At 40.0% G+C, this 9,020-nt stretch overlaps 1 protein-coding gene across 1 annotated transcript in view; it reads left to right on the plus strand.

Moving 5' to 3' along the window:
• Positions 1-1,252: 1,252 nt before the first annotated feature.
• ACVR1 (activin A receptor type 1) overlaps positions 1,253-9,020 on the plus strand; it is a 1,150,873-nt gene continuing 1,143,105 nt past the window's right edge. The window contains exon 1 of the mRNA XM_044074769.1: positions 1,253-1,833. The gene's annotated coding sequence lies outside the window, so the exon portion shown is untranslated. The remainder of the gene's footprint in view (positions 1,834-9,020) is intronic.

The following is a 9,020-nucleotide window of genomic DNA, read 5'->3' on the forward strand; positions in this document are numbered from 1 at the left end:
ATTCTCAGCTAAAGCGTCTTCTGTGTGGAGACATGCGTGAATGGGCGTACCTGTCAGGGCTGGCAACTCGGTACGTAAAAATCTACCGCCAATCATTAGCGGACCGGAGTTCTGCTGTGTCGACCCCTAACCGGGAAAAACCGAAAGATACAATATATAGTTGATGTTACGAACATCTATAGGTATCTGTGCTGAAGTTGTTAAAACTGGAAACTTAACACACTAAACCGTTTCTTAAAACAGGGACCAAAAAGCAGCTGACTTCACCACAACTTTTTCACCTGCATTTATACAGTTTTATAAATATTTTATATTTGTAACGACGGTGTCTTGATAAGAACAATACTTTTTTAGTTCTTTGCGGCTACACAGTAGTACAGCCGTAACACGTTCTTGGTAGCACTGTATTATCTCTAGCCTAATCATTGGCCACAGGAGTGCCTTCTGCTATATATACTCTGTGCTAAGACGTTGAGAGGTATGCCCTCTGCACAAAGTCTGATTGTCCTCCCCAATATCCCGTGTGTTTTGCACGGTAACTGATTTCATCTCTTACTTGTTGCAAGTAAATTAATTGCCATCCGCATTGTTTCTGTGCTCTGCTGAGTTGGTGAGTCTTTTCCAAAAGTACTTCTCTGCTTTGCATTTATTGAGTGTGGACGCCCCCCCCCAGAAAGTGGTTTTCAAAATGTCTCTAGTATTGTTACTAATCAGAATCCTCAAAGATGACATAAATATAGATGACTACTTATCTTACATCCGTCCGCAACCTTACGGAAATGAAATTGTAATCCCCGGTTTAAAAAACAAAAAAAGTATTCATATATCCAACTATTATTTTTGCCAGAATTCTTGAGAACAAAAGTTGAGATTCTGGCAAAAATAATAGTTGGCCAAAGAACCAAAACCATGGAAAGATTTTAAATGCTGCTATTTATAAACTGAAAAGTTTTTTTAATGATAGCTTGGCATTAGCATGCATTTTGTGAAGGATGTGAAGTCTGAAAAACCACATGCCTGACTGTACTCCACAAAAAGTTTGCCAAAAACCCGCAAATTTTCAAAGGAACAGTCTCCGCAAACTATGAGAAAAAAATCTGCACGTTTTGCTAATTTCTGGATATTTGACAGAGGTATGATCCTATACCTGACCCCGCATAAAAAGACACAGACTACAAACTATTACAGCTCTTATAAAAGAAGAGTTAACATGTTATATTTGGAGCGTTAGTGACTGCATATTGTTACAATGTTACAATAAGTTGCACGACTCGTTTCTTCTGGAGCGAGGACAGGTAATACGGGAATCCTATTGGTGATGCCGCGCTGTTCCTCTAGCAGATGTTCACCACCTCCCCTGCAGCCCCCACCAGGTGGCCACTGCTATGTGAATTGGTGCCGCTCAGTTTGGGAGGAAATGATGTGGTAATGGTTTGTTAATTACAACTCCAGACATTTAGCAGAGGAGCAGCCAGGCCACTTCCTCCTATAGGAGGGCTTAATCAGACAAGTCTGCACCATTCTCTCTGGGTGTGTTGAGCAAAAGTTTTAACAGCCATTTTTGAATGTAGTTTTCTAAAGTCATTTCTTTATGGAAATAAGTGGGAACCTGATTGCAAACTGCTGATTAAAGCATAAACGATAAGCAAATTTTACGGTCTGAATTTGGATATAGACCGAGGTCCTTTGAGCCTTAAACTGGAAAGAGCCTCTTATATAAATAAAATGATGGATATCCGAAACTTCAAATAAATGCAACGAGGTTTCGGCAAGAAGCGAGGATCTTCGTGTAGCAATCGCAGTATTAACACAGGAATATTTCACTCTGAAAAGGTATGGGTCTAATATTAGAAATTTAGATTATCATTGACATGAGCTGTTTTTCTATGTAGAAAACAAAGTTAGCATTTCTCTTTTTGCTTGCAACAGGGAGCTGTCATTATAGAATCTGCTGTGTGTTGCAAGTTTGTTTACTTTGTTTAACGTTAATGCCTTACCACAAATGCATCGTTCTCGGTACAATAGAATGAACTCTGGAAACAAGACCGCATTGCTACCCCTTCTCACTTGTTTGCAAGTCCACACGTGTTTAAAATTGTGCTCCTGACCTTGTACATTTAGTTTGTTGCAACCACTGGGTACGAATATGACTATTTTGTGTTATGTTTCAGTGTGCTTTTATTGCTCTGTTTTGTAGTACTTTAGCGCTTTAGAAAAGATGTGGTGTTGTGGTACTCATTTTAAACCGTTTTCGTACTTTCTGCTTTGTGTTGGTTGGTGTCCCAGAACCACACTATTTTTTAACTTCAGTTTGGTTCTGAAAGTTAGACAATACTTACACTTTTGATGTAAGTGTTTTCCAGACAGCCGATTCCCTAGCAGTTCAAAAACTTCAAAGGTAATCATTTTACACACCCCATCACGAATGTGGTTACAGCTGTTTGTTGTTATTGTGTTAAGCCTCTTTCTGCAGCCTAGGAACTGGGAGAAAGAAAATACACTTCCAAAGAGCCACTGTTCTCCCATATCACCCCCTATTTTTTCTTTGTGTGTCACTAATATTTGCCAGCAGGAATGAAGTATTGATGTATTTGGTGATTTTAGTAATTGAAATTAACTTAGAATATTATTATTACTTTTGTGTCTGGTACAGATGCTTGCCGTAGTAGAAGGCCTTTTGTTATGTAAAAGTATGCAAAAAGATTTTGTTTAACTTTGCTTGCACTTTTCCTGGTGGCCCTTTAGTACTTCATGCTGATTATTAAACATCACAATAGGTGCTACATCAAGTACAAAAAGCTGTTAATTGCTGTTCTTTGAAGAGCAAATGAAACCTGCTGTGTTGTCATCTTCTCTTATCAGTTAAAGTTTTCAGTTTAATATGCAAATTAAAAATAGTGGTATGAGAAAGCCAAGTGATAAGTGATGTTTGCAGAGATTTGTCTTGCTAATAATACACTTGCAAGCTAGGAACAATTTGAGAACTGCAAGTACCAGTTTTCAGCTTTAGAGGCTTGAATTGTTTACATATGCAATGCTATTTCTGGAGGTCTTTGGACATAACGTGTGTATTGAAGAGTAATTCACCAGTTAAGGACCCAATACTTGGTATGACTGGGGATTGACAGGCAATATGAAATAGTGCTGGCTTAATAACACCCCCACCCACTAATGATCCTTCCTGACCGTTCCTTAGGTTGGGGATTATTAGCATAGTGCAACCTTTTTTGAAGTTCCTGTTGACATGGACTTAAGAGTTATGGAGGACAGTAAAGCCCCACATGGGAACTTTCTTGGGAGAGGAATGGGGAATGTGTGAATGTTCTGGTAATACAGAAACCCAGCACTTGTGCTTACCATAGCTTTGAGGTAGCGTACCTTGGATATGATCAGCTGGTACCACACACTGTTAGTGTTTTACCATAATCTTGAACAACCAATTCAAAAATTTAAAGTTTTGATCCAGATCAGTGAGCATGTTTAATTGCCTCCACCAAAAAGTACATATTTATATTTTTATGTTTGTTTTGCCCATGGTGTTCATAATCCTAACAATAATGCCGCAATACAAGGTTACATGCAGCTTCATTAGTGTAAGATGTCTTCTGGCAGAAAGTTTATATCGGAAACTTGTTGAATTATGAGGCATCCAAAGTACAGCTGTGTGAAACATTTAATGGAAGATACTGAAGAAAAGCATCTTCACCAAGGCAAAGATGCAGTGCATGTGTGTGGGGTGTCAGTAGGTCATGGTAGAGGTGGGCAAGCTTGCCCACATGAATGGGCGTGGCTCTGACTTGTGATCCAGTAAGTTATAGAGGCAAGAAAGAGCCAAGCCGCAATCACAATTTTTAGTAACTACTGACTGCTGATTCGTACCAAACCTACAGGCTATGAATGCTTTCTGTTGGGTCAGGTTTGCATACCTAAGCATTGAGGTTGACCGGAATACTAGACAGGGTAGCGCTAGATGCCATCGTGCTGAAAAGGAAGAAGATTTCACTATTTTTCTTGGAGAAGACTATTGCAAGGCATTGTAGCTGGGAAAGTCTTCTATGAAAAGGTTTGCAACTCATTTTTAGGATGAGTGGTGCAATATTTCCTTTACTCCAGAGTGCTCTCATGTTTCCACAAAGATGGAAGATCCTGTTTCAGGGCGAGAAAGAGAGATCAGGAGAGCTTGGAAACCACTACCAATGCTAAGGACTGCATTGGCAGAATTCTTTTGTGTTTCTTTGTTTTTTTATTGAGGTAAGTCCTGCTCTGTCTCTCAATTGTTCCTGATTTTACCTTAATGCTGTGAATCTCCAAGAGGTGCTTAGTGTATGTTTGGGGGTTTGTATATGTGTAAAAGAGCAACATGTTGAAATTACTGTATTATTGTAGCAGCTATTTCTTTTTTCTCCTCACCATTAAGCATCAGACATGTGCTTTCATGTTCAAGATGCCTCCACACCCCTTCCCCAAAAAGGCAGTCCAGTTTTCTGCACAAGACCATCATATAATTACTGCTGGCAAATAAACGTATTGTGACTTGTCAGAGGCAGTATATTTTTTACCAATCAGAACCTGAAGTAGCAAAAATGTTACTGTAGTCCTTAACATTTTTCATTTTTTCTTAGGTTAGTGTACAGAGAGGTACTATCTTTTTTTTTTGGGGGGGGGGTGGGGGCATAACATATTTGAGAGCAAAAGGCAGTTATGGCTGATATGGTTTGTTGGAGGGCAGTATCCACCAGAGAGCAAAGTTTGCCATTATTATTATATTTGTGGCATCTTCACAGTCAGAGGTGGTGTGTATTTTGTACCCAAAAAGGTTAAGAATATTGATATTTTATTACTGTGGGTTGCCTTAAGGGAACTGAAAAATGGTTTATTACATAAAACTAACAAAAAACAGCATTTCACAAGACCTTTGTTGCTCCACTTAGGCAGTGTATCTAATTTTTACCTTTGGTGTTTTGACCTTTTCTTGCAAAGTGCGGTTGAACTACTGTGCACTAAGTCATCATTAGACCAGATTTTGGGGGGGGGGGGGCATGAACATTTTTTCATGAATCAGGGTAACATTCCTGTTCTGCATACAGAGTGGTGTGCTTGTATCCTATTGCTTATTATAATTTTTCCCCATTTATCTTTGTTAGCAAACCTGTAGCTTGGGCATGGTGAAGGTGGCTGGATGCAACATGTTAGGAGGGGTAATTTTGGGTGAATGCTGGCAGTGTCGATGTCTGTTTAGCTGTAATTGCAGTATTTTTATGTATTTATATATATATATTTTTGGTTTCTAAATTGCCACTGGACTTCCAGATGTAGTTATATTTTAGATACTGCTTTGTCTGTCCTGTTCTGGCTTGGCTGTTATTGGCCTCTAAGAGGCAAGCCAAGCCATACCCTAGGTTCAGCTCTTCTTCAAAAATCCCAGGCTTGCCCACCTTTAGATCATGGGACAGCATCATCTCTTGACATTCAAGCACTTCAGTCACTGAAGTATGTGCAAGACAATCCCGCGGTATTCGTCTTGTACTAATTCACATACTTCCCAGCTGCTATGATTTACACATAGTGCTATGCTTTTTCCTAGGGTTCAGGTTTGCTCCTCCAAGATTTACTGATGTTTCTCATAAAGTAACATACATTGTTAAATAACTGAAGGGCTTTGTATTAGAAATGTACCTCGCAGGATGCGCAGTAGCAAGTCCTGTCCAAACCTCGCCCACCATTCAACAGTTGGTGAAAGTAAAGTAATATTCATACAGATGGGGCACGAATATTCATTGTTTGTTCATACTTTGCCCTTTTCCTCAAGGTAGTGTGATCTCGGAGTTGATATATTTCATTTGTGGAGGGTGTGGGGTGGAACCGCCCACATGGGGGTTGCAGAAGGCTTGCCCACTACAAAAATGCAGTCATTTACATACCACAACATGCCTGTTTCAGTGGTCACTCACTGATGCTACACCCACTTCTGCACTGACTGGCCTGCAAGATATGTTTCTAATACAAAGATAGACCCTTTGCTTTCATTTTTAAAGACCAGTGCCATGATTTTTAATGCCCATTGGTTGAGAAGTATGCAGTGTTTTATTGAATTGATGTCCCCTTTGTTGCCTTTTAAATGGTCCACCACAGCCGGTAGCATCACTTGGCAACCAAATTAAAGAAGAAAATCATTAAAAAAAAACAAATGGCATGCATGCCCCACTACTAATGGGGAGATTGCTGTAATAGGAAGAAGACACACAAATGTGGTGAATAAAAAAACTCATTAAATTTGGGCTTGCATCCTGTCAGTGTCCCACTTTGCCCTTTGGCTTTGTGTAGCAAAAAGTTTGTACCATGCCTTTTTATTGTTATTTTATCAGGAATTTGAGATTATGTATCCATCTAGCCACAACATTTTTTTTCAGTTTTGAAACGGTAAGAATCATCTTGAGTAAAGGTTCATGCCATTGGGTGGCTAGCCCTGCTGCGGCTGTTCTTCAACACTGTTCTTCAACACTGCACAATCAGACCTATGGTCAATTTAGTGTGTCCAATCCACCTACTGGATGTCTTTGGAATGTGGGAAGAAACCCACTCGAACACAGGGAGGACATGCAGTAGGGCTGGCCACCTGACCAGTTAGCTTGCACATGTTTGCATGGTAATAGCTGGATGTGATCTCACTGGGAAGAAGTGATTTTTTTCATCAAATTATTACTCAAATGTTCATGACTGGAGACTGAAGAGCATTTTGTGTGATTCAATATTAGAGGCCTGAGGCAGTAGGGGCTTTCTGGATTTTGAAGGCACAAGGACGGAGGCTTAACTAGTTGCACTCCAGAGCAACCTTGCCATTTTAGGCAGATGGTGCCCCCCCATTTTGACCAGACATAATACTTTTCTTCCTACCTCCCTAGTGAAAAGATCACACACACACATATATATGCAGAAGAGGCTGTGAACCAGACTACAGATAACCTGGTTATGTCTTGTAACATGGAAAGCTTACATATCCAGATGAATAGGGACAACTAGAGGTGTGTGTGTGTGTGTGTGTGTGTGTGTGTGTGTGTGTGTGTGTGTGTGTGTACACTATATACTTATCCCCCAAAACAAAGTCAGTATTCCTTTATTGAACAGCTTGAAGCTACCCAGTGCCATACTGTAGTAGCTCAGAAATTGTACAATAAGCATCATTTGCAGTCTGTGGGCACAACTTTGTGACAAGGAAGACACTACTGTGTAGCATGCCAAGTCCAGCCAGCTATATTGATATAAATTGAATGCATCCCATAGGTTAGGTGCATATAAAGCTATAAGTCTTTGATTTTGTGTGTGTTATCCACCAGTAGAGTAAATGAACCTGTTTGCTTTTTAGCTGTAGACCTGAACTGAAAACAATGAATTCTGGACTGACTGGTGTAAGCTAAAATTGCAAGTCAGCCTCATCTCTTCAGATGAAGCCAGACTCCTCCTGGAAATGAAGATGGAGTCCTCAGTATGATTTTACATGTGGGTAGCACAGCATTAAGTCTTGTGCATTGGAAAAATGGGTTATTTTGGGGAAAAATGGACAGTAAAAGTTGTCTAATACCTTGACCATTCATGGTAATCTTAGCAAGGCATGGTGCATAAGTTCCTATTTAATCCTTTAAAATACTTTAAGGTGGCCTGGCATAAGCATCTTAATATTTTATGTAGCATCCTGTGATGGACACTGTCAAAGGATATGGACAGGTCAGGAAGCACTGCTTTTAAGTAGATCAGTATTATATACAGAGACATCTTAATTGCCACATCTGGAAAATGTGCTAATTTTAGGCCAAAAGGGAAGCACATTATATAGTTGTCGCCGTGCATCCATCTGTGGATTAATTTCATACTGGCTTAAGTGAGAAAGTTGTGATAGAGGTCTTTTGTACCCTCTACTACTTTTTGGAGTGGGCACTACTTTGGCTCTTGTCTGCATTCCTAAGATGTTAGACAACCACATAAATAAAATGAGAATGGCTGCCTTGAGCCAGTCAGTGAAAGGAACCACAGACTTCAGGAAGGGTTGTGAGAGGCCCCTAGTAAATGTGGAGTGGGTTGTGAGAGGCCCCTGGTAAATGTGTAAACCAACCAACCAAGGTAAAGCAGTTGTTAGAGAAGCAAGAGTTTGATGTAATTGCATCTGACATCCTTAGCATTACTCCGGCACATGCCTCTCAACTGTGCAGATGTTCGCCTCATATTTTTGGTCTTTTTCCTCATAAAATTGTGCTTTTCTGGGAAATCACTGGCACATCATTAAGGGTTGAAGTTAAAAAATTAAGGACAGACATTTGAGTTTCATACTTCATACCCTTCAGAAAATTCATGCTAATGCAAAATATTTTGGGGCGTTCTCCCCATTTTTTGTATAGCTTTGTCCAGATTTCGTGCTCTAAGAGGCTGAGAGGCATGCCCAGCAGTATGCAAAATTATTGACATTGTACTTTTGGTTAATATTTTTTATTTTAATTTAGATAAAGAAGTTGCACTTAGTGCTCATACTGACCTGTTGACTGGAATTCATCATCCGTTTTGACATCTGTGTCAGATTTCCTTTTTCCTGATGCTGGGATTATCTTTGCACCTGTACTAATATGTGAATCTGTTAAATGATCCAAAAACAAAAACACTTTAATTGAAATAATCCTTTCTCAATACTCTGTTAAATGAGGCATAGGTAGGTTTTTCATGTTGTACTACCTTATTTGATAGCTTGTGTGACTCCCGTGCACTGGCCCAGCAATCGAGGAACCTCAGTCCTCACCACTAACACCAGTGAGTGGTGTCCACATAGGAGAGGATAACAAATACATAAACAGTAAAGCACCATTTTCCTTAAGAGCACACAGAGATCGCAGTCAGTCTGGGGCTGGTTTCTCCCTTTCTCTCAAGATCCCCAATAAGACTCCCCACTGGCACAGCTATAGGGGCCAGATCTCATCCTAGTGAGCAAGCTAAAATCTGTAGCACCCTTTCTGTCCAACCAGTGCTTCGTGTCCCTG

Source organism: Protopterus annectens, chromosome 6.part0, assembly GCF_019279795.1.
Source record: "Protopterus annectens isolate FY-2018-M chromosome 6.part0, PAN1.0, whole genome shotgun sequence".
Lineage (NCBI taxonomy): Eukaryota > Metazoa > Chordata > Ceratodontiformes > Protopteridae > Protopterus > Protopterus annectens.